At 42.3% G+C, this 22,575-nt stretch overlaps 1 protein-coding gene and 1 non-coding gene across 3 annotated transcripts in view; one reads left to right on the top strand and one right to left on the bottom strand.

Moving 5' to 3' along the window:
- Nucleotides 1-22,575, bottom strand: part of LOC101610758 (ubiquinol-cytochrome-c reductase complex assembly factor 1) — a 130,947-nt gene that overhangs the window by 24,869 nt on the left and 83,503 nt on the right. The window lies entirely within an intron of this gene.
- Nucleotides 13,477-13,583, top strand: LOC123463079. The gene has a single exon (XR_006638691.1). It is a non-coding gene; the product is annotated as a U6 spliceosomal RNA (small nuclear RNA).

Here is a 22,575-nt window from a genome sequence, read left to right on the forward strand (position 1 = left end):
TTTTTGGTTTTTCAAGGTAGGGTCTCACTCTAGCCCAGGCTGACCTGGGATTCACTGTCTCAGGAGTCTCAGGGTGGCCTCGAACTCATGGTGATCCTCCTACCTCTGCCTCCCGAGTGCTGGGATTAAAGGTGTATGCACTCCTGAGACTCCATAGTGAATTCCAGGTCAGCCTGGGCTAGAGTAAGATGCTACCTTGAAAAAGCAGGAAAAAAAAAAAAGACATTTTAAGAGTTGAGGGTCTGAGAGTGCATGCCTAATACTAAAAGGCTCTAGGTTCCGTTCCACCTTTAGCATCAAATAAATAAATTTTGAAAAATGTTTCAAATTTTTTAATTAATATTTATTTTTATTTACTTATTTGAGAGAGACAGAGAGGATGAGCACACCAGGGCCTCTAGCCACTGCAAACCAACTCCAGACACATGTGCCACAATGTGCATCTGGCTTACATGGGCACTGGGGAATTGAACCTGGGTCCTTAGGCTTTGCAGGCAAGTGCCTTAACCAATAAGACACCTTTCCACCTACCTGGAAAAAACAAACAAACAAACAAACAAAAAAGCAGTGAGAGAAAGAGACAGATTGGGTGCATTAGGGCCTCCAGCCACTGAAACAAATTCCAGACACATGCACCACCTTGTGTATCTGGCTAACATAGGTCCTGGGAATCAAACCTGGGTCCTTTGGATTTGCAGGCAAGTGCCTTAACTGCTAAGCCATCTCTCTATCCTGAAAAGCAACTTTTGAAGTACATTAAGGTCTTGAGAAGACTAAATGCCAATTCCATGTTCTTCAAGGTCAGGATATCTGTGTGTTCTGGAAGCCTGTGGCTGTGTCCCATGTGATGAATTTCATTCACAGTACAAGTAGAGGGTAAACTCCTGGCTTGGAAGAGTCTTTGGGAGACAGTACTTCAACATAGTGCTCTAAAGGAAGGAGTCCTGGGGATTACCATTTAAAATTCCTACTGAAGAGCTGGAGAGATGGCTTAGCAGTTAAGTGCTTGCCTGTGAAGCCTAAGCACCCCGGTTCAAGGCTCGATTCCCCAGGACCCACGTTAGCCAGAAGCACAAGGGGCGCACGCATCTGGAGCTCATTTGCAGTGGCTGGAAGCCCTGGCGCGCCCATTCTCTTTCTCTATCTCCCTCTTTCTCTCTCTGTCTGTTGCTCTCAAACAAATAATAATAAAAAATCTTAAATTCCCTACTGACAACAATTATGATGGCAACAATGATTCTATACTGCATTTCATAAGCTGCTCATGCTTATGATTGCATGTGTGCCTTACAGCCACAGCCTAAAAGCTACTATTGTCCTCATTTTATAAATAAGGAAATAGAAGCCAAAGAATTATAAGTGGCTTGCCCCTAAATCATGTCGTTTTATAGTACTAGCGGAGCAAAAGGGCTTTAACTCAGATGGCCAGTCCCTAAATCTAGTGTCTTTTCGAAGCTATCACATCTTTCAGTTTCTGATGAGTTATAACAGAAATGAAGAATCACACAAGCATAAAACTAAGCTTATTAACTTCTTTACTTTGGGAAACAAGAGTAAAATAGAAATGACTCTAAAATATTGGAAAAATTATTTAAAAAAAAAAGATGTGGTGGTGGCACACCTTTAATACCAGCACTCGGGAAGCAGAGGTAGAAAGATCGCTGGGAGTTCAAGGCCACCCTGAGACTACAGAGTGAATTCCAGGTCAGCCTGGGCTAGAGTGAGACCCTACCTCAAAAAAACAAAACAAAACAAAACAAAACAAAACAAAAGATAAGACAAGATTCAAGGTCAAAGCAGAGTAGCTTGTTTAGTCCTAAATAAGTAAATCAATAAGAATTAGGATGAAGGGCTGGAGAGATGGCTTAGCAGTTAAGCGCTTGCCTGTGAAGCCTAAGGACCCCGGTTCGAGGCTCGGTTCCCCAGGTCCCACGTTAGCCAGATACACAAGGGGGCACACGTGTCTGGAGTTCATTTGCAGAGGCTGGAAGCCCTGGCGCGCCCATTCTCTCTCTCTCCCTCTATCTGTCTTTCTCTCTGTGTCTGTCGCTCTCAAATAAATAAGTAACAAAAAAATTAAAAAAAAAAAGAATTAGGATGGAGGAGAGATGTGATAAGGTAGATATAACAGAATACTACCAAGTCTCCAATCATGAACTAATAAATCAGAAATGTGAGCTACACCTGGTGGTACATGCCTGTAATCTTAGTTACTCAGAAGTCTGAGGCACATCACAAGTTTAAGGCCTGCTTGGGTTACAGAATGAGTTAAAAGCCAGCCTGAGCCACTTTTAGAGATCCTACCTCCAAATTTAAAAAAAGGCAGGGGGGCTTGGGACTAGAGAAATGGCTTAGTGGTTAAGATGCTTGCCTGTGAAACTTAAGGACCCATGTTCAACCCTCTAGGTCCCACGTAAGCCAGACGCACAAGGTGATACAAGCATCTATAGTTTGATTGCAGTGTCTAGAGGCCCTGGCGTGTGAATTCTCATTCTCTCTCTCTCATGAAAAAAAAAAATACACACCCACATGCAAAAGGGCTAGGTTTGGGTGTGGTGGTGATGCCTTTAATCCCAATATTTGGGAGGCTGAGGTACAGGATCGCTGAGTTTGAGGCCTGCCTGAGACTACATAGTGAATTCCAGGTCAGCCTGGGTTAGAGCAAGACCCTACCTCAAAAAGCCAAACAAACAAAAAAAAAAAAAAAGAAAGAAGAAAATGTGAGCAGCGGTCTAGGGCTGTAAATCCGTGAGGTTCTGGGTTTACCTCTAGCAGCACAAAAAGGAAAAACCAAATAAAGCAAATCCATTTGTGATGACTAGTCTTCACTGCCAACTTGTATGGAATTAGAATCATATCCATACTTCTGAGTGTGTCTGTGGAGGTGTTTCTAAAGACGTTTAAGTGAGGAGTGAAGACCAGCACTAACCACGAGCTTAAGTTCTGTGCTGATAAAAAGGGGAAAGGAGACAACAAGCTCAATATCAACACTCATCTCTTTCTGCTTCCGGACTATGTACAGATGCACAGTGACTAGTCACCCCCTGCTCCCACCACCATGCTCCACCTGCCAAGATGAACTGCATTATTTAAAACTGTGAGCCCCAATTTATAATAGCTGGGAAATGGAACCAGCCTAGATGTCCTTCAACTGATGAGTGGATAATGAAGATGTGACACATTTAGACAATGGAGTTCTACCCAGTGGTAAAGAAAAATGAAGTTATGAAATTTGCAGAAAAATGGATGGATCTGGAAAGGATTATACTAAGTGAGGTAACCCAGGCCCAGAAAGCCAAGTGCCACATGTTCTCCCTCATATGTGGATCCTAGCTACAGATGATTGGGCTTCTGTGTGAGAAGGAAAATACTTAGTAGCACAGGCCAGTAAGTTAAAAAGGAGACATAAAGGTAAGAGAAAGGAAGGGATGAGGGTACTTAATAGGTTGATATTGTATATATTATGTAAGTACAATGATTGTGATGGGGAGCTAATATGATGGAGAATGGTATTTCAAAGGGGAAAGTGGGGGGGGAATTAACATGGGATTTTTTTATAATCATGGAAAATGCTAATAGAAATAAAATAAAACAATTAAAAAAATAAATAAATAAATAAAACTGTGAGCCCAAATAAACCCTTCCTCCTGTGAGGTCTTTTGTCAGGTATTTTGTCATAGCAAAGAGAGAAATTAGCTAATACACCTATAAAAACCAGAAATGTGAAAAGGTAACTATAAGTGGATATATATATAAAAGAAAAAAATTGGGGCTGAAGAGATGGCTCAGTTGTTAAAGGCACTTGCTTGTAAAGCCTGATGGACATGGATTTGGTTTCCCAGTACCCATGTAAAGATAGATGCACAAAGTGATATATGTGTCTAAAGTTTGTTTGCAGTAGCAGGAGGTCCTAGAGCACCCCATATTCTCATTCTTTCTCTTTCACTCTCCCTCCCTTGCAAATAAATAAATGAATTTTTTAAAACCCTGTTTACAAAGGTCAAGTTTTGTGGGGACTGGGAACGATAGCACAATTGATAAAGTATACGAGGACCTGAATTTGATCCCAAGTATCCATGTAAATATGCTGCATGTGGTGGCACATGCCTATTTCCAGTGCTGGGGAGGTGGGCACAGGAGGATCCCTGGGGCTTGCTGGCCAACAGTCTAGCCTAATTGGTACATTGAGACATGAGAGAACTTGTCTCAAAAAAAAAAAAGGATTCCTGAGGATAACAACTGAGGTTGTCATATGGCTTTCACAATCACGCACACACACCAATGAATGTGCATATATGCTACATACACATAAAGTCTTTCTAAACTTTTATTTTTTCAGCTATCACACTTAAAAAGGCTAGTCATGATGGCACATGTCTTTAATCTGAGCAGTCAAGAGATTGAGGTAGGAGGATCACCATGAGTTCAAGAGCAGCCTGGAGCAAGAATGAGTTCCAGGTCAGCCTGGGCTAGAGTGGAACCCTGCCTTGAAATAAAATAACAGAATAAACAAGTGGAAAAAAAATGAAAAAAAAAAAAAGAGAGAGAGAGAAATTCAGTGAAGAACAGATAAAGTCACAATTGGTCAGCACTGACCACAGACCAAAGGCACTCACTGTTCTATGGATGATAGAAACATCCAGAAGCTATCTCAGGAATTGGCCTGGTTTTCTTCCCCGTCAACCTCAAAGGATCACAAGATTTACTCTGATACTATCTGAGATGATACTCTCTCCTCTCTTCACCCTTCCTTAGGTCACTGACTTAAGCTTCCCTCAATAGGAGTTGGGTAGCTGTATACCCTGGAACTCAGACTCCTCTTCAGAGAGATAGGCACAACCCAAGCTGAGCCACTGGCTCTTTGCTTCTGAGAACAGAGACATGAACAAATGATCAAGGGTGTTTAGAGTTGCATAAGGAATATATCAAACTCATCGCAAGGTAATAATGCAATCTAAGAGATACCAGTCATATTTTATTAGACAGTAATTATATCAACACCACATGCTATTGTTATGTAGAAGTAGGCATTGACCATCAGTTTGCTAATTTCTTAAATCTGATGTTAGAAGTTAAGCTCTCCTTAAGACTCGCCTTTCCATTCTGAGTTGTGGTTACTTTCCAAGGAATTTGTTTCCTTAGATTAGTTGAGGACAGTCTCTGTTGTTCCCAATCAATGGATGTACCATTATTCATCAATTTGTTAGATACTGAGATCAGTGAGCATTTGTTGAGTTTAGCAAGTACCAGAACCTATGTTAAAAGCTTTTAATATGTTATATTTTTAATCTTCACAATCCTAAAAGGGGTATTACTGTCCTCATTTTATAGAAAAGGCATCACTTCATTTTTCTGTGAAGCTTTTTAAGTCTTCCCAGAACTTGTTGCTTTTTTCTTCACATGCATTTTTATACTTCCACCAGGAACACTTGCTGTACTATTTTAACGATCTGTTTATGGGCCGACTCCAATGCACCGCATTAGACTGTGAGCTCCTTGAAGGCAAAGACAGCACACTGGTCAGCACACGTGAACAGAATGAACCAATGTTCCACCATAATTACATCTTGAAGCAGTGGTGTCTGTGCACATTATAGATTTCAAGAAAATATCCTGAGAACAAGATTTTGGGGAGGGGCCAAGCCAGACCTGCTGTTGCTGTTCTCAAACACAACACGACTCTAGTAGAAGAGGCCTGGCTCTACCCTCTCACGGCCTTTGAAACCTCACACCACGCTCACATCAATCTCTTCCACTGAACAAACTTCAAGACCATGTCCTCCTGTTCCATTACCAGCACTTGCTTGTGCTCTAGCAAGAGCATACTGACACAAATCTAAAGGAAAGAGAACTTTTTTCCTGGTTTTTTTTTTTTGTTGTTGTTGTTGTTTGTTTGTTTTGTTTTTCGAGGTAGGGTCTCACTCTGGTCCAGGCTGACCTGGAATTAACTCTGTAGTCTCAGGGTGGCCTTGAACTCACGGCAATCCTCCTACCTCTGCCTCCTGAATGCTGGGATTAAAGGTGTGCGCCACCACGCCCGGCTTTTTCTTGTTTTTTTGAGGTCTTACTCTAGCCCAGGCTGACCTGGAATTCACTATGTAGTCTTAGGGTGGCCCTGAGCTCACAGCAAACCTCCTATCTCTGCCTCCTGAGTGCCAGAATTAATGGCATGAGCCCCCACACCTGGCGTGAGGAGAGCTTTTGATTGAACAGAGAACTGCAACTGTCAGGATCATTCTAACAAAACAACAGCCTATTAACTCTGGAAATAATTAAGTTAAACATTGTTCAATCTTTCATCCCTGCCTGCTCTATAATAAAGGCAAAGGAAGAATAATATAATTTTCTCCAAAAAACGATTATGTATTCTTCCAAGTTCAAGAAAGGCCTATGCCTGTTAACAAGTACTAGTGCATGACAGTTTTGGTCATATTTTAGCTCTGTGTTGTAAAACACAAGATTGGAAAGTGAAAGCATTTCAACTTGGTAGTGATCACTACTGATCAATAATCAAGGTAGAACCAATAAGCAAGGCAGTTATCTGAAGTGTAAGCAAAAGATAATTCCATTCACACTTATAAGGATGATTATAATTCAAAAATACAAACAAAAGGAAAATAAGTTGGAATCCTTAAAAGGGAATGTAAAGTGGTACAGCCACTGTGAAAAACTTGGTAGTTTTTTTAGAGGTTAAACACAGAGCTACTGTATGACCCAGCAATACTACTCATAGGTATATATGCAAAAAGCACAAGCTTGGATTGGAGTAGATACCTAAGTGCCAAATGACGAATGAATGGACAAACCGTGGTAATAAATATCCATGACAGAATATTAATTCATCATTATAGCAGGTATGTCATAGAAAGAATGCAGGCTACCTGGGGTTAAAAATGAGAATTAGGGGAATTATTTTTTAACTATTTGTTTATTTGTTTTTAAAAATATTGTATTCATTAGAGAGCCAGCGAGCGAGCGAGCGAGCGAGAGAGAGAGAGAGAGAGAGAGAGAGAAAGAGAGGAGGAAGCAGACAGAATGGGTATGGCAGGGTCTGCAGCCACTGCAAAGGAACTCCAGACATATGCGCCACCTTGTGCATCTGGCTTACGTGGGTCCTGGAGAATTGAACCTGGGTCCTTTGACTTTGCAGGCAAGTACTTTAACTGATAAGCCATTTCTCCAGCTGTTTATTTATTTCCTTATTCTCTCTCTCTCATTTTTTTTCCCTGAGGTAGGGTTTCACTCTAGCCCAGGCTGACCTGGAATTCACTAAGTAGTCTCAGGGTGGCTTTGAACTCATGGCAATCCTCCTCTATCTGCCTCCCGAGTGCATGGATTAAAGGTATACACGACCACGCCTGGCTCCCCCCATGTTTTTAGACAGAGAAAGGAAAAGAGAGAAAGAGACAGAGAATGGATGCACCGGGGCCTTTAGCCATTGCAGACGAACTGTAAACATATGTGTCACCTTGTGCATCTGGTTTGCATGGAACCTGAAGAACTGAACCTGAGTCCTTAGGCTTTGCAGGCGAGCACCTTAATTGCTAGGCCATCTCTCCAGCCCTTGTTTATTTGTTTAAGAGAGAAAAATAAGTAAATAGAAAGAGAGAGAATGGGCATACCAGTGCCTCTAACTATTGCAAACAAACTCCAGATGCATGTGCCACCTTGTTCATCTGGCTTTCGTGGGTACTGGGGAATTGAATCTGGGTCAATAGCCTTTGCAGGCAAGTGCTTTAACTGCTAAGCCATCTCTCCAGCCTGGAAATCATTATTTAATGATTAGAGTTGGGGATGATGAAAATATTTTGCAAAGAGATAGTAATGGCTGTTATTCAACATTGTGAATAGACTTAATGTCACTAAACTGTACATTTATAAATAGTTAAAATGATAAATCCTGGAATGCATAGTTTACCATAATAAAAGAGCATTCCTAGGGGCTAGAGAGATGGCTTAGTTGTTAAGTGTTTGCCTGTAAGGCCTAAGGACCCCGGCTCAAGGCTTGATTCCCCAGGACCCACATAAACCAGATATACAAGGTGGTGCATGTGTCTGGAGTTCGTTTGCAGTGGCTGGAGGCCCTGGTGCACCCATTCTCTCTCTCAAATAAATAAATAATGCCAGATGCACAAGCGGTTACCTGTATCTGGAGTTGCAGGAAGTCCTGGTGCACCAATTCTCTCTCCTTCCCATTCTCTCAAATAAATAAATTTAAAAAAAAAAAAGAGCATTCCTATTAGACACTTTTCAGATAGTTGTCAGCCCATGACTTAATCTTGTGTACATCAGAGCCCTGTTATGACACCCCATTCTGCACAGCAATACCATGAGGTAATGTGTTCCCTGTTAGAATATCACCTGTGTACAGAATCCTATACTTCCTTGTTCAGGTTTGCTAAATATGTACTAGGTGCCTATTAGACTCTGGGCAGTACAGTATGTGCTGGAGATAAAAAGATGAATAAAATACTTGTCCTCAAGAATTTTAGACTACAACTGGGTATGGTGGCGCATGCCTTTAATCCCAGCACTTGGGAGGCAGAAGTAGGAGGATCACCATGGGTTTGAGGCTACCCTGAGACTACATAGTGAATTCCAGGGCAGTGTGGACTAGAGTGAGACCCTATCTCGAAAAACAAAACAAAACAAAAAGGATTTCAGAATATCAAAGCTAGGCATGGCCTTTAACCCCAGGGAGGCAGAGGTAGGAGGATCTCTGTGAGTTCAAGGCTAGTCTGAAACTACAGAGTGAGAGCCAAGTCTGCCTGAGCTAGAGTAAAACCCTACCCTGAAAAATAAAAACAAACAAAAAAGCTAAGCATGGTGGCACATGCCTTTAATCCCAGGAAAGGCAGAGGTAGGAGGATCACTGTGAGTTTAAGGCCAGCCTGGGACTATCTCAGAGTGAGTTCCAGGTCAACCTGAACTAGAGTGAGAGAATCTACCTTGAGAAACACACAAGGTCAGTCTCTGCTACTCAGTAGGTTCAAGGACAGCTTGGGTTATATGAGATCCTATTTCCAAAAGCAAAACAAATGCATAATGCAGGATCAACAGGATTGGTTTTCATGTGGATGTGGAACAGTTGAGGCCATGACCTGCACATTATCAGACATGAATGGAGAAAGTACAGGCAAGAAAGGTGAAGAAAGAGTACAATGAATATCTGCAATCATACAATGATGACTTTCTGACCCTGGCTGCACTAAGTGTAGACAACCAGTCTTGTAGGGTTTTAGCAATCGCTGCGCTCCTGTCTCCTATGCTGTGGTAATGGAAAATCTTACTTGGATAAGATGTAATATGAGCAAAATGTATACATAGCTTGAGCCCAGCAGGCGTCTCCAGGGGAGCAGAGGAGCAGCACACCAAGGAGCCAGAAACCCCTTTTCAGTCATTTGTTCACTACATGTCAACAGAAGCCATTCTTCTGGTCCTCTAGATTCTACCTGTCAGCCAAGGGGCCAGATGACTGTCAGTGAGAGGGTAATACCACAAACAAGTTTTCAGAGATATTCGCAGGCTCCTAACTACACCCTGGGCCTCACGACTACATTTATGTGTATAGAAAGCTTCAGGCACAACTTTGCATTTTTAATGATTTTCTATTAAACACAGACAGTCTGGGTACAGTGAAATACTACAGGATGCTTGTTCCCCATCACAACCGGCCATCTTAACTGCACAAACATTAAGTCAAAAAGGTAAAAGTACACAAATCAAGTTAGTGAACTCTTTGGTAATGAAATCAAAGCAATGTCATCATTATGAAAGCTGAGGTCCTAAAAAGTCTACAGAGCCTAAGGGCAACACTGAAATCGTTGCTGCCCATACTTGTTCTCTGACACAGGGTTCTGGGTAGCTCAGGCTGGCCTCACTCTATGCAGCTGAAGAAGCTTTGAACTTTTTTTTTTTTGGTTTTTCGAGGTAGAGTTTCACTTTAGTCTAGGCTGACCTGGAATTCACTATGGAGTCTCAGGGTGGCCTCGAACTCACAGTGATCCTCCTACCTCTGCCATCCGAGTGCTGGGATTAAAGGTACACAGCTTGCCTTGAACTTTTGATCCTCCTGCCTCCACCTCCCATGTGTTGGGATTACAGGTGCGCACCACCACACTTGGTTTTATGTGGTGCTGGGATTGAAATCCCAGGGTTTGTGCTTGTTAGGCAAGTTCTCTACCAACTGAGCTCCAGTATCTTTTCCCCTTCAGCAATCCTAAATTTGATCCATGTCACCTAAATCTCAACACTTTCTTAGAGGATCCAAAATCTAGTCCTGTGTCAGATTATGGCTCCTAGTCCCATCATCCCACAGCTCTACTTTCCTCTTCACACACATTAATAGGTGACTCCACCTGGACACAGCAGGTCAGGCGAAGTCTACACTAAAATAATAAAGCAGACATTTCCATGGGTCACAGAATGTTTTTCTTTCACATCTATGTCCTTACATTTGGAGTTAAGCAATTTTTTTTTCCTAAATATTTTAAATAAACCAGGCGTGGTGACACACACCTTTAATCCCAGCACTCGGGAGGCAGAGGTAGGAGGATCACTGTGAGTTTGAGGCCACCCTGAGACTACATTGTGAATTCCAGGTCAGCCTGGGCTAGAGTGAAACCTACCTTGAAAAACCGAAAAACCAAAACCAAAACACAAAAAAACTCACCCTAAATATTTTATTTATTTATATTTTGTTGGGGGGAGGGAGAACAGGTATGCCAAGGCATTTAAGCACTGCAAATAAACTCCAGACACATGTACCACCTTATGCATCTGGCTTATGTGAATACTGGGGAATCGAACCTGGGTCTTTAGGCTTTGCAGGCAAGTGCCTTAATCGCTAAGCCATCTCTTCAGCCTTGTAGTTAGACAAATTTTTTTTTGTTTTATTTTTAGTTTTCCAAGGTAGGGTCTCACTCTAGCCCAGGCTGACCTGGAATTCACTATGTAGTCTCAAGGTGGCCTCAAACTCATGGTGATCCTCCAGTTACCCCTGCCTCCCAAGTGCTGGGATTAAAGGAATGTGCCACCATACCTGGTTTGGAGTTAGACAATTTTCAAAATACTGGCCATATGCTAACCTGAGAAAGAAGTTGTTCTATGCTGGAAAAAGAAGACTCAGAAAGGTCAAGTGACTTGCCCAGTTATCACTTAGCTCATAAATGGTCAGAAGTTTACAGAAACATGGTCTTCTGACTATGAATTCAAGAAGTTTTTTATTGCTGTGAGACAGGGTTTCACTGTGTTGCTCATGCTGGTCTTGAACTTCTAGGTTTGGGTGATTATTTTGCCTCAGCCTCTTGAATTCTAGGACAACATTCTTTTAAGGTTCAAACAAACTTGCCATTCAGTGGATATCCTAAAAGATCCTATAGAAGTATCCTGGAAATGGCTGATGTGGACCAATATAAAAGTGATAAGATTAGTCCCACTGGAGTAAGGAGGTTCAGAGGCAGGCAGAGAGGTTCAGATACCCTTACAAATGGAACTGACATTTGGCCTTGTGAGCTGTGAAAGTGGCTCTATCTCTAAGAGTACTTCTCTTTTCTGTTCATTTTTAAGTAAAATGTTCTTAGAATGATATTTTATCAAAAGGAAAGAGAAAATCTCCCCTAGAACTTTGTATCTTTTAAAGAAATCTCTTTGCAGCATTCAAGACTCTAAAGAAACTGCACTGCCAGCTAAGCACAGTTTAGGTCCCAGGAGCCATTTCCCCACATTGTGGATCTGAAGACAAATCACCCTGAGCCTGTTTTTCCATCAAAACTATGTCTGACTACCTTTCTTTTTCTTCCTTCCTTTCCTTATTTCTTTTTCTATTTATTTCTTTTTATTTTTTGGTTTTTCAAGGTAGTGTTTCACTCTAGTCCAGGCTAACCTGGAAGTCACTATGTAGTCTCAGGGTGGTCTTGAACTCATGGTGATCCTCCTACCTCTGCCTCCTGAGTGCTGGGATTAAAGGCATGTGCCATTACGCCCGGCTTCTTTTTCTTTTTATGGCTTCTTTTTCTTTTCACATATATATGAGGCAAAAATGCTTACTAATAAGTAACAAAATTAGAGATAATAAGTATTGGGCTGGAGAGATGGCTTAGCGGTTAAGGGCTTGCCTGTGAAGCCTAAGGACCCCGGTTCGAGGCTCGGTTCCCCAGGTCCCACATTAGCCAGATGCACAAGGGGGCGCACGCGTCTGGAGTTTGTTTGCAGAGGCTGGAAGCCCTGGCGCGCCCATTCTCTCTTTCTCCATCTATCTGTCTTTCTCTCTGTGTCCGTCGCTCTCAAATAAATAAATAAATAAATAAATAAATAACTTCACTAAAACTCCAGCATAGAGGAGGGGGCTTTGTTAAAAAAAAAAATAATAAGTATCAAAAGCCTCACATGTGATAATCTAATTTACTCATAATATTTTAGAACATGAGGCTGGGTCCTACAGCTATCCCTATTTTATGGATAGGAACTGAAGGACAGAGATTAAGTCCCTGATGAAGGCCACATGGCTGGGTGGGATCTCAGCCCAAACAGTGCCCCCTTGTGCACATGTGCGACCTTGCACTTGCCTCACCTTTGTGTGTCTGGCTTATGTGGGACCTGGAGAGTTGAATATGAGTTCTTAGGCTTTGCAGGCAAACACCTTAACCGCTAAGCTATCTCTCCAGCCCATTTTTAAAACTTTTTAAAAATTTATTTATTTATTTGAAAGTGACAGAGAAAGAGGCAGATAGAGAGAGAGAATGGGTGCACCAGGGCCTCCAGCCACTGCAAAGGAACTCCGGATACGTGTGCCCCCTTGTGCATCTGGCTAACGTGGGTCCTGGGGAATCAAGCCTCGAACCGGGGTCCTTAGGCTTCACAGGCAAGCGCTTAACCGCTAAGCCATCTCTCCAGCCCACTTTTTTTTTAAAGATAGTGTCTCATGTAGCACAGGCTGGCCTGGACCACCACATGTAGTGGACTGAGTCCCTGATCCTCCTGCCTCTACTTCCCAAGTGCTGGGATTACATGTGTGTGGCACTCAGCCAAAGGAAAATATTCAGTTACACCTTCATCAAATGTATATTCCATGCTAACCATGCGCTGCTCAGAGTTTTAGAAGCTAAGGCTACAGCCATGAACAACAGATGGCTCCAGAATGGGGAAAGACATGAAGCAGAATAACTGAAGAAGTACATCAGGTAATACAGCAGTGCTGTTGTAGTCAGCTTCACGTCTCTAGAATGAAGCTCCAGACCAGACGGTTTATAGAGGAAGCTCGCAGATCCAGGGGAAGTTCTATAATGGCAGAAGCTGGTCCTCTTTCACAGGTCCATGCAGTGAAAAAAGCAACCACTCACAAGCGTGTTCTAGGCACCCCAGTCAGAGCTCAAGTACTCTGCATACCTTAGGCTGGAATTGCAGACCCACCCAGTGACACCTCCTCCAGCCAGGCAGCTGTAAATCCAAGATATGAGCTAGAATAAAACTGAATCTGTGCTCGCTTCAGCAGCACATATACTAACACTGAAACGATACAGAGAAGATTAGCATGGCCCCTGCATAAGGATGACATGCAAATTTGTGAAGCGTTCCATATTAAAAAACAAACAAACAAACAAAAAACTCCTGAATCCACTGGAGGACAATCATTCAAACTACCACATGTCACATGGAACCTGTCGTCAAGGTCACAAGATAAGTGCTACACAGTATGTAAAGCTGAGAAGTTGGGACTCTACTGCTATTAGAAGCTCACAAGCTTTTAAAAAGACTGCTCAGGGACAGAAGCGGGGATGTTTGCTGGAGGCTTTATAATAAATTCCTGGAGGACAAGACCAGGTTTTGCACCTCTCTGTTATCTCCGTTATATCCTGAACATGGGCACTGGGTGAGCTCATCACGATGCCCCAGGGCATCTGGGACTGAGAGGGAAGGAGCATATGAAGCCCATTCCCCACATGAACTACAGCCCCCCCCCCCCCATGCACCAAAATGGATGAGACGGGGACAAAGCAAGCCCTCTTCCACTAGTCTTTTCATTACCAGGTGACATACCTTGGGATTTAATGCATAGCAGATGATAAAAGCCTTCTTGTCTTTTTTTTTTTTTTTTGGTTTTTTGAGCTAAGGTCTCACTCTAGCTCAAGTTGACCTGGAATTCACTATGTAGTCTCAGGGTGGCCTTGAACTCACAGCAATCCTCCTACCTCTGCCTCCTGAGTGCTGGGATTAAAGGCATGCGCCATCATGCCCAGCCAGCCTTCTTGTAAAGAGAAGTGGGTACCCATTTCTATCTGTACTCAATGTGTCAAAGACAATGGTTCATTTGAAATTCAAAGATTCATAGCAAAGGGTGCTGGGGCAGATTGAAAACGAATGGAATGGGAAACACAGAAAGCCACTGAGCACATAACAGGAACCTTTTTTTTTTACTCCCCACTATAACCATGAACATACCATGAGGCTGTCAATTATTGACCCCAGCAGCTCAAATGCCCAAGGTCTAGAAAGGTATAACACAGTTTACACCTTTTATTATTCTGATAGAAATTTCTCTCCAGGGAGCAAAAAAGGGTCAAAAGTCCAACCCCAAAAATGTATGTCTTTATAAGTCATGAGCAAAGAAGCATTACAGCAGACAGTTATTAAAAAAAAAAAAAAAAAAAAACTGCAGTGAATAGTGGAGTAGGAGGTGTTAGAAAACTCACTCCAAATAATTTATTCACTGGGAACCACAAAGGGCTTTCCCAAGAACAGAAAAAACATCATTAATTTCCCTAGTACCCTCCCTTTCAAAGGGCTCCAAACACTTCAGCATTTCAAGTTTGTCCTTAAAGGTTACAAAATAAGGGGTTAGTATTTCCCCTTGTACAGATGAAGAAACTAAAGCATTCATGAGTATCCCACTCTGCCCAATGGGTTGGCTGTCCCTGTTATGAGCCTGCCTAAGCCACCTAGATGAAGGGACAAAGATAAAAACATGTCTCCAGGGCTGGAGAGATGCTTGCAAAGCCAAAGGACCTCAGTTCGATTCCCCAGGACCCACGTATGAGAGACATACAAGGTGGCACATGCATCTAGAGTTTGTTTGCGTGGCTAGAAGCCTTGGCACGCCCATTCTCTCCCTCCCTATCCCTCTTTTATGCTCCCAGATAAATAAATAAAAAACTAAAAAAATTTTAAAAAACATGTCTTCATCCTTCAGAAACCAGTGAGATAAGACAGCTACGTACACTTTCCTTATACTTATATGAAATAATATCAAAAAAAGGTCTGCATGCAGCACTGAGAGCTCTCATTTATCGTGCCTCATATGTTCCAAGTACTGTACTGTTATCGTTGAAGTCACCCAACAATGTATGACTAATAGAGAAAAGAATGGAGGCAACAAAAGGTTAAAGAGATGGGCTCAGGATTTTTAAAAAATATTTTCTTTCTTTATTTATTTGAGAGAGAGAAAGGCAGAGAGAGAGAATGAGCATCAGGGCCTCCAGCCACTACAAACGAACTCCAGACACATGAGCCCTCTTGTACATCTGGCTTACGTGGGTCCTGGGGAATCGAACCAGGGTCCTTAGACTTCGCAAGCAAATGCCTTAACTGCCAAGCCATCTTCCCAGCCCAGGGCTCAGGATTTTAAGGCCACATTGTGATAGAGATGGAACTAGAACCCATCTGCTTGGCGACAAAGTCCAGGTGCTTGAGAATCTGGGAGCTAGCCTCTATATTTTCAACAATGAATGCTGTTTCTCTGAGAGGTGAGCAACAGGAACATAGGGGTTTACACTAGATTTGGGGAGAAAGGCCTGCGGCCCTGGTCCAGAACTTCATGTGCACATACTAACCTGGATTCTCCATCATAGGGACAACTCTTACAGTTCACAAAACAAAAGGAAGGATGTCTGCCAAAGGATACAAAGCTGTCTCAAGGCAAAGATCTGGAAAGTTCTAAGCCTTTCTTCTTTCTCTGGTGGGCCCTGGAAATGTATCAGGACCCAAGGGGATGGGATCATCTGGCTGGCTTTAACAGGTCTAGTGTGCAGGAGCAGACATGTAAATGAAGGCCTGCAGCCTTTGCTCAGAGCCAAACTACTATAGGGGAAGGGCCCTTTGTTGGAGAACCCTGGAGAAAGCAGGGCGTGGTGACAGCTCTGTAAGAGCTCACCTGGTGGTGGTCAACTCTGCCTGTTTTGCCAAAGCTCCATTTTGGAAGCCAAGGAAGAAAATGCCAGACCTGGAGGAAGAAGAGTATAACAGACAGAAGAGCACAATTCCAAAGGTAGAAAGGTTGCAGAACAAAGCCCTGGAGAACACCTGAGTTACTTAATAAAGGCCAGGTAGATAGGGGGGGAAAGGTCTTCCACATTCTGAGAACAAATTTGACCATGGAACTAAAAGCCTAGCCCTCGGACTAGCATCTTCCACTTAACTCACAACATCCTAATGACTGGGTTTTTTCTTAAGATTTTTATTTATTTATTTGTTTATGACAGACATAGAGAGAGAGAGAGAGAAAAAATGGGTGCACCAGGGCCTCTAGCCATTGAAAATTAACTCCACATGCATGTGCCACCATGTGCATCTGGTTTACATGGGACCTGGAGAAACGAACCTGAGTCCTTAGGCTTCATAGGCATGTGCCTTAACTGCTAAGCCATCCCTCTAGCCCCTTATGACTGTTTTTAATCTTGACCTAACAAACAAACAAAAATCATTTCGTGGAACCTACCATATAGGTTGATATATTAGTTTGCTGATTATACTTATATTCCCCCTTGCTTACAAAAAAAAAAAAAAGACCAAATTTGGCTTTTTAAAAATGTTTTTATTGATTATTCACTTGCAAAGGGAGAGAAAAAGAGAAAGAAAAAGAAACAATAGGCACTCCAAGGACTCCTGCCACTGAAAATAAACTCTAGATACATGCACCACTTTGTGTATCTGGCTTTATGTAGGTACTAGAGAATCAAACCCGGATTGTCAGGTTTTTCAAGCAAGTGCCTAACCACTGAGACATCTCTCCAGTCCTGAACTTGGCTTTTTTAAAAAGTACATATTTATAGCTAAATAAAGCTTTGATATGATTCAGATCTGGCCTTGTGACTTAGTATGGTGGTCATGGGCAAGTGCTTTGCTTCCCTTCCCCTCAGTTCTCAGTGGTAAAGTGTGGGTGCATTCAACTCTATCCCCAACAACTTTTGTAGGAATTAAATAAGATGTCTAGGTTGGGAGTGGTGGTGCACGCCTTTAATCCCAGCACTTGGGAAGCAGAGTTCAGAGGATCACCATGACTTCAAGGCCACCCTGAGACTACATAGTGAATTCCAGGGCAGCCTGGGTTAGAGTGAGACTTTACCTTGAAAAAACAAAAAAGAAAAATAATAAGATGTCTGCAAAATACCTGGCACATAATTTGGAGCATACACAATATGCATTGAACCAAAACAAAAGTCAAAGGAAAGAGTTTAGTTCTATCAAAGTATCTAAATAAGGGGAGCTCTGTACTTTCTGGCAGTTATAGCAAAAGGAAAGTAGGATGGTTACAACAATTGTCATTTCTAAATGAAGGGAAGCATATAAGGTCATCAGGACAGAAAGTTCTTATTCTCAATGCTGAGGTAAGGGTAGAGGTAAAGGTACCCATGAATGAATATATATGCACATGGGCACATGTGTGTGAGACACGCACGCACGCACACACACACACACACACACACACACACACACACACACAAGCATGTGTTCCATTTCTCTCTCCAACAGGAAAAGGACAAATGGCTCTCCAGAGCCCTGCTACCCCTCTGACACCGCACAGCTGCTGCTTACAGTGAAGTACTGCAAGAGTTAAAACATTTCTGTGCCAATATTTTAAGAGTGCAGAAGGTTCCAAATTACATGTAAAATAAACAATGCCAGACTGTGAAAACTCTTGGCTGCAACATTCTCTGATGTTAACAAGAGTTTCTTTATTACTGTAACCTTTCAGAAGTGAATAAAAATTATTTCTCTGCCCTAGTTTTGCCCTCCAGTAAAAGAGAAGAGAACAGTGACCATGGAAAGAGCTGTACAATGGCCCCTCATGAAAGGTTGGGGGGGGGCTGGGAAGTGGGCAGTTGAAAACACAAAGCCTTCCATATATATTTCTAATCAAATGGCAGAGATCTAGTTTGGGCTGTGGTGATCATATTGTAAAATTTTAATACTGCTAATATTTTTATGTAACTGAAACTCTTAGAAGGACAGCAGTGTTTGCAAAAGCCCAAAGTAAGCAAGTACAAAGGAGAAAACACAGATCTTGACCAAGACTTCTCAAAAATGCAGTAAACCCCCTTAACTCAGAAACTTGAGTCTGTCCCAGTACTCAGAAGGCTAAGGTAGGAGGATTGCTGTGAGTGCGAGGCCAGTCTATGACTCCATAGTGAATTCCAGGTCAACCTGGGCTAGAGTGAGACCTACCTCGAAAAACAAAACAAAACAAAAGAAAAAAATAAGCAAAAGAAACAAACAAGGTCAAGCATGGTGGTGGTACACACCTTTAATCTCAACACTAGGAAGGATGAGGTATGAGGATCTCTGTGAGTTCAAGGCCAGCCTGAGACTACATAGTAAATATAGTGAATTCCAGGTCAGCCTGAGCTAGAGCAAGATCCTACCTTAAAAAAAAAAAATCTCTGACTTCACCCATACTGGTCGTCTATGTGGAATGTTCTTCTCCAGCAAATACCCAGTTATCAGAAGATCCAACCCAAATGTACTCTCTGCCCTGAGCTCTTCTTCTCTGGGCATTCTCATCAATTTAAAAATGTTACAATCTCTTAATTTTGTGATTAACTGTTTAATACATTTGTCTCCAGTGCTGAGTGCAGTACCTGGAAGCTAGCAGGCCACAATAAAATCGATAAATGGGTAATCCATGTCTGTGGCACAGGAAATCAGAATCACACAGAATCAAGGATGAACTGCTTAAAAAAAAAGAAACCCACAAACTCTGGGATTTAATACAAAGATAGCTTTTCAGACTTCCTCATAGTTGCAGAACATTAAGTCAGGAGGAAAACCAGAGAGATCATCTAATTTACCTCACCAGAGAGCTGAGGTGACTTACTCAAGCTCACTCAGGGGATAACCTAACCAGGATGGCCGGAACTCTTCCTCTATAATATACCATCCCTTCTCATTACTGTCTGAAATCGTGGGTATCAAGATCAGAAGAGCCATTAAGACTCCATCTTGTGAGAATGTTCTTTCATTATAAGTGAATGAACTACCAATATCATGCTAAGACTTCAAGTCACCTGATAAAAGGCAGAATACCTGAGTACCTTCTAAAGTTAGCATACAATTACCACAGGACACAGTAATCCCCATGAGAATGGTAAACATATTCAGACAAAATCTTAACCCAAATATCCAATATGTAATAAAAAGTGAACAAGCCGGGGGTGGGGGTGGCGCACCTCTTTAATCCCAGCACTTGGGAGGCAGAGGTAGGGGAGGATCATTGTGAATTTGAGGCCACCCTGAGACTACATAGTGAATTCCAGGTCAGCCTGGGTCAGAGTGAGACCCTACCTCAGGGAGAAAAAAAAATGAACAGAAGACGAGAGAAATGTCTTAGCAGTTAAGGTACTTGCATGCAAAGCCTAAGGGCCCAGGTTCAATTCTCTAGGTCCCATGTAAGCCATATGTACAAGGTAGCACATGCGTCTGGAGTTCATTTGCAATGGCTAGAGGCCCTAGCACACCCATTCTCTTCCTTCCTGTCTCAAATTTTTTTTAAAAAGGGGAGGGGGCAGGAGAGATAGCTTAGCTGTTAAGGCGTTTGCCTGCAAAGCCAAAGGACCTCAGTTTGATTCCCCAGGAACCATGCAAACCAGATGCATAAGGAGGCACATGAATCTAGAGTTAGTTTGCAGTGGCAGGAGGCCCTGCTGTGCCTATTCTCTCTCTCTCCCTCTCTCTGCCTCCTTCTCTCTCTCTCAAATAAATAAAAATAAAAGTTGTTGTTTTTTTTTAAAGGCTTGGCATGGTGGCGCACACCTTTAATCCCAGCACTCGGGAGGCAGAGGTAAGAGGACTGCAGAGTTCAAGGCCACCCTGAGACTACATAGTGGATTCCAGGTTAGCCTGAGCTAGAGTGCGATCCTACCTCAAAAAACAAACAAACAAACAAAAAAAACCCAACAGAAACAAAGGGTAGAAGAGCAACAGAGGACACTCCTCTAGCCTCTGTACACATGCATACACAACACACGTTACACACAGACACACCTCCCTCCCTCCCTCCCTCTCTCCCTCTCTCCCTCTCTCTTCCTCTCCCTCTCCCTCTCTGTCTCGATAAAGAGATAAACCTGAATTATCTGGGATAATGCAATCTATAACTAAATGCAATCCCATACATTCTTACAAGAGAGAGACTGAAAGAGTAGGAGACCACAGACACAGAGAGTGGAGTGAGGTAGTCATAAGTAAGGAATATTAACTGAAGTGAGCAAGACAGTCTACCGTATAGGCTGGAGAGATAGCTTAGCAGTTAAGGCACTTGCCTGAGAACTCAAAGGATCTAGGTTTGACTCCCCAAAACCCACATAAGCCAGATGCACATGGTGGTTGGTACATGCATCTGGAGTTCATTTGCAGCGGCTAGAGGCCTTAGCATACCCATTCTCTCTTATAAACAAATAAATAATATTAGCTGAGCATGATAGCACATATCTTTAATCCCACCTCTTGGGAGGCTGACGTAGAAGGATCACTGTGAGTTTGAGGCAGCCTGAGACTAATTCCAGGTCAGCCTATGCTAGAGCAAGACCCTACCTAAAAAAAAAAAAAAAAAAAAAAAGTCTCCTACAGAGCTACCGGAAGGAGAATATAAGCGAAAAAACAAAAGCAAAACAAAACAAAAAAACACTTTGATCTCAGTCCAGTGAAACTATTTTTCTACCCCCTTCAGGACTATGAGAGAATAAATTTGTTTTAAATAAATAAATAGATAAGTTTTAAGTCAGTGGTAATGTGCTACAGTTACTACAGAAAACAGACATGAGTCTCTCTGACCCTTCTTGACCTGTAAAATGAAGGTGAAAATACTACCTCACGGGTAGGACTCATATGAGGTAAAATTCAAGTAGCTCTTATAAAGCGCATGGCAGAGCAAACACTCAGTGAAGGTGACTACTACTGTCAGGTACTGTTTCTTCACTAGGTTGACATTCTCATTCTGCCCATGGAATTAGCACCTGTATCACCTTGCTCCTCTGAGCAAGGAGAGCTGTGAGAATTGGAAACTGGAAGACCCGGGTTCTCCTATCCATTTCTAACTTAAGACGTGGTCACACTAGTTTCTCCAATGGATAAAAAAGATAGGGTCAGACTATGAGCCATCAATCTGAAGCTGGAGTTTTCATTATGTTCTGTTGTTTTTTTTAAAAAAACACTACTGGATCCTATCCCCAGTTTCTCATTCAGTTGATCTAGGCGACAGCCCCAGAAAGTATGTTCTTAACTAATTCCCAAATGACACTGAGGCTGCTGATCTGAGAGGACTTAAAAATTGAGAACATTTAGATGAGATTATTCCAAGATTTCCTTTCAGGTTTAAACATAAGATTATCAGCAATAGCCAATGGGTGTAGAACTCAAGTGATGAAACACTGCTCATGTTGAATAACCTTAAAACTAACTTCTTTTCCTAAGGGGCAGAAGAGTAACCATGAGGTACATCATAAAGACTAGTTTTAACTTTTCAACTAGGTGGAATGAGAAATTGAAGCAATGGTAGGAACAGAAAGAGCTTGTCCCCTTATCCAACGAGTTGGCCCCATTTTAATTTATCTTAATCCCACCTTTCTGCCTTTCCACCAGCCTCCTCCCTCCTTGAGCTCTCCTCTAGAAACACATCTAGGTGTCTCCTGAATTCATTCATTGACTTTGCCATGCACAGTACAATACTGTCTTTGTTAGTCTCTTGATCCAACACTGCCAGCCTGGTATTCTGTGTTCCTCTCCTCTTATAAAAACACAACCAGGGAGTCTCTGAAAACTCATTGTAAAATCAACTAAAGCAAATTCACACAATGTGGAGACATTTGAACTTGAAATGCTGGAAAAGGAAACAAGCTCACAGTATTACTGGCTCTCTCACCTGTCTTTTTTTTCATGTCAGAAAAAAATCTCTATCAGTCCTGTGAAGAGGAATCCTCTGCCATTACTAGAAATTCTGGGCTAGGGAAATGGCTTAGTGGTTCCAGTGTTTGCCTACGAAGCCTAAGAACCCTGGCTTGATTCCCCAGGATCCACATAAGCCAGATGCACAAGGGGGCACATGCATCTGGAATTCGTTTGCAGTGGCTAGAGGCCCTGACATGCCCTTTCTCTCTATTTGCCTCTTTCTCTCAAATAAATAAATAAATAAATAAATAAATAAATAAATAAATAAATAAATAAAATAAAGGGCTGGAGAGATGGTTTAGTGGTTAAGCACTTGCCTGTGAAGCCTAAGGACCCCAGTTCAAGGCTTGATTCTCCAGGACCCACATTAGCCAGATGCACAAGGGGGCGCATGCATCTGGAGTTTGTCTACAGTGCTGGAAG

Source organism: Jaculus jaculus, chromosome 8 (assembly GCF_020740685.1).
Source record: "Jaculus jaculus isolate mJacJac1 chromosome 8, mJacJac1.mat.Y.cur, whole genome shotgun sequence".
In the NCBI taxonomy this organism is placed as follows: domain Eukaryota; kingdom Metazoa; phylum Chordata; class Mammalia; order Rodentia; family Dipodidae; genus Jaculus; species Jaculus jaculus.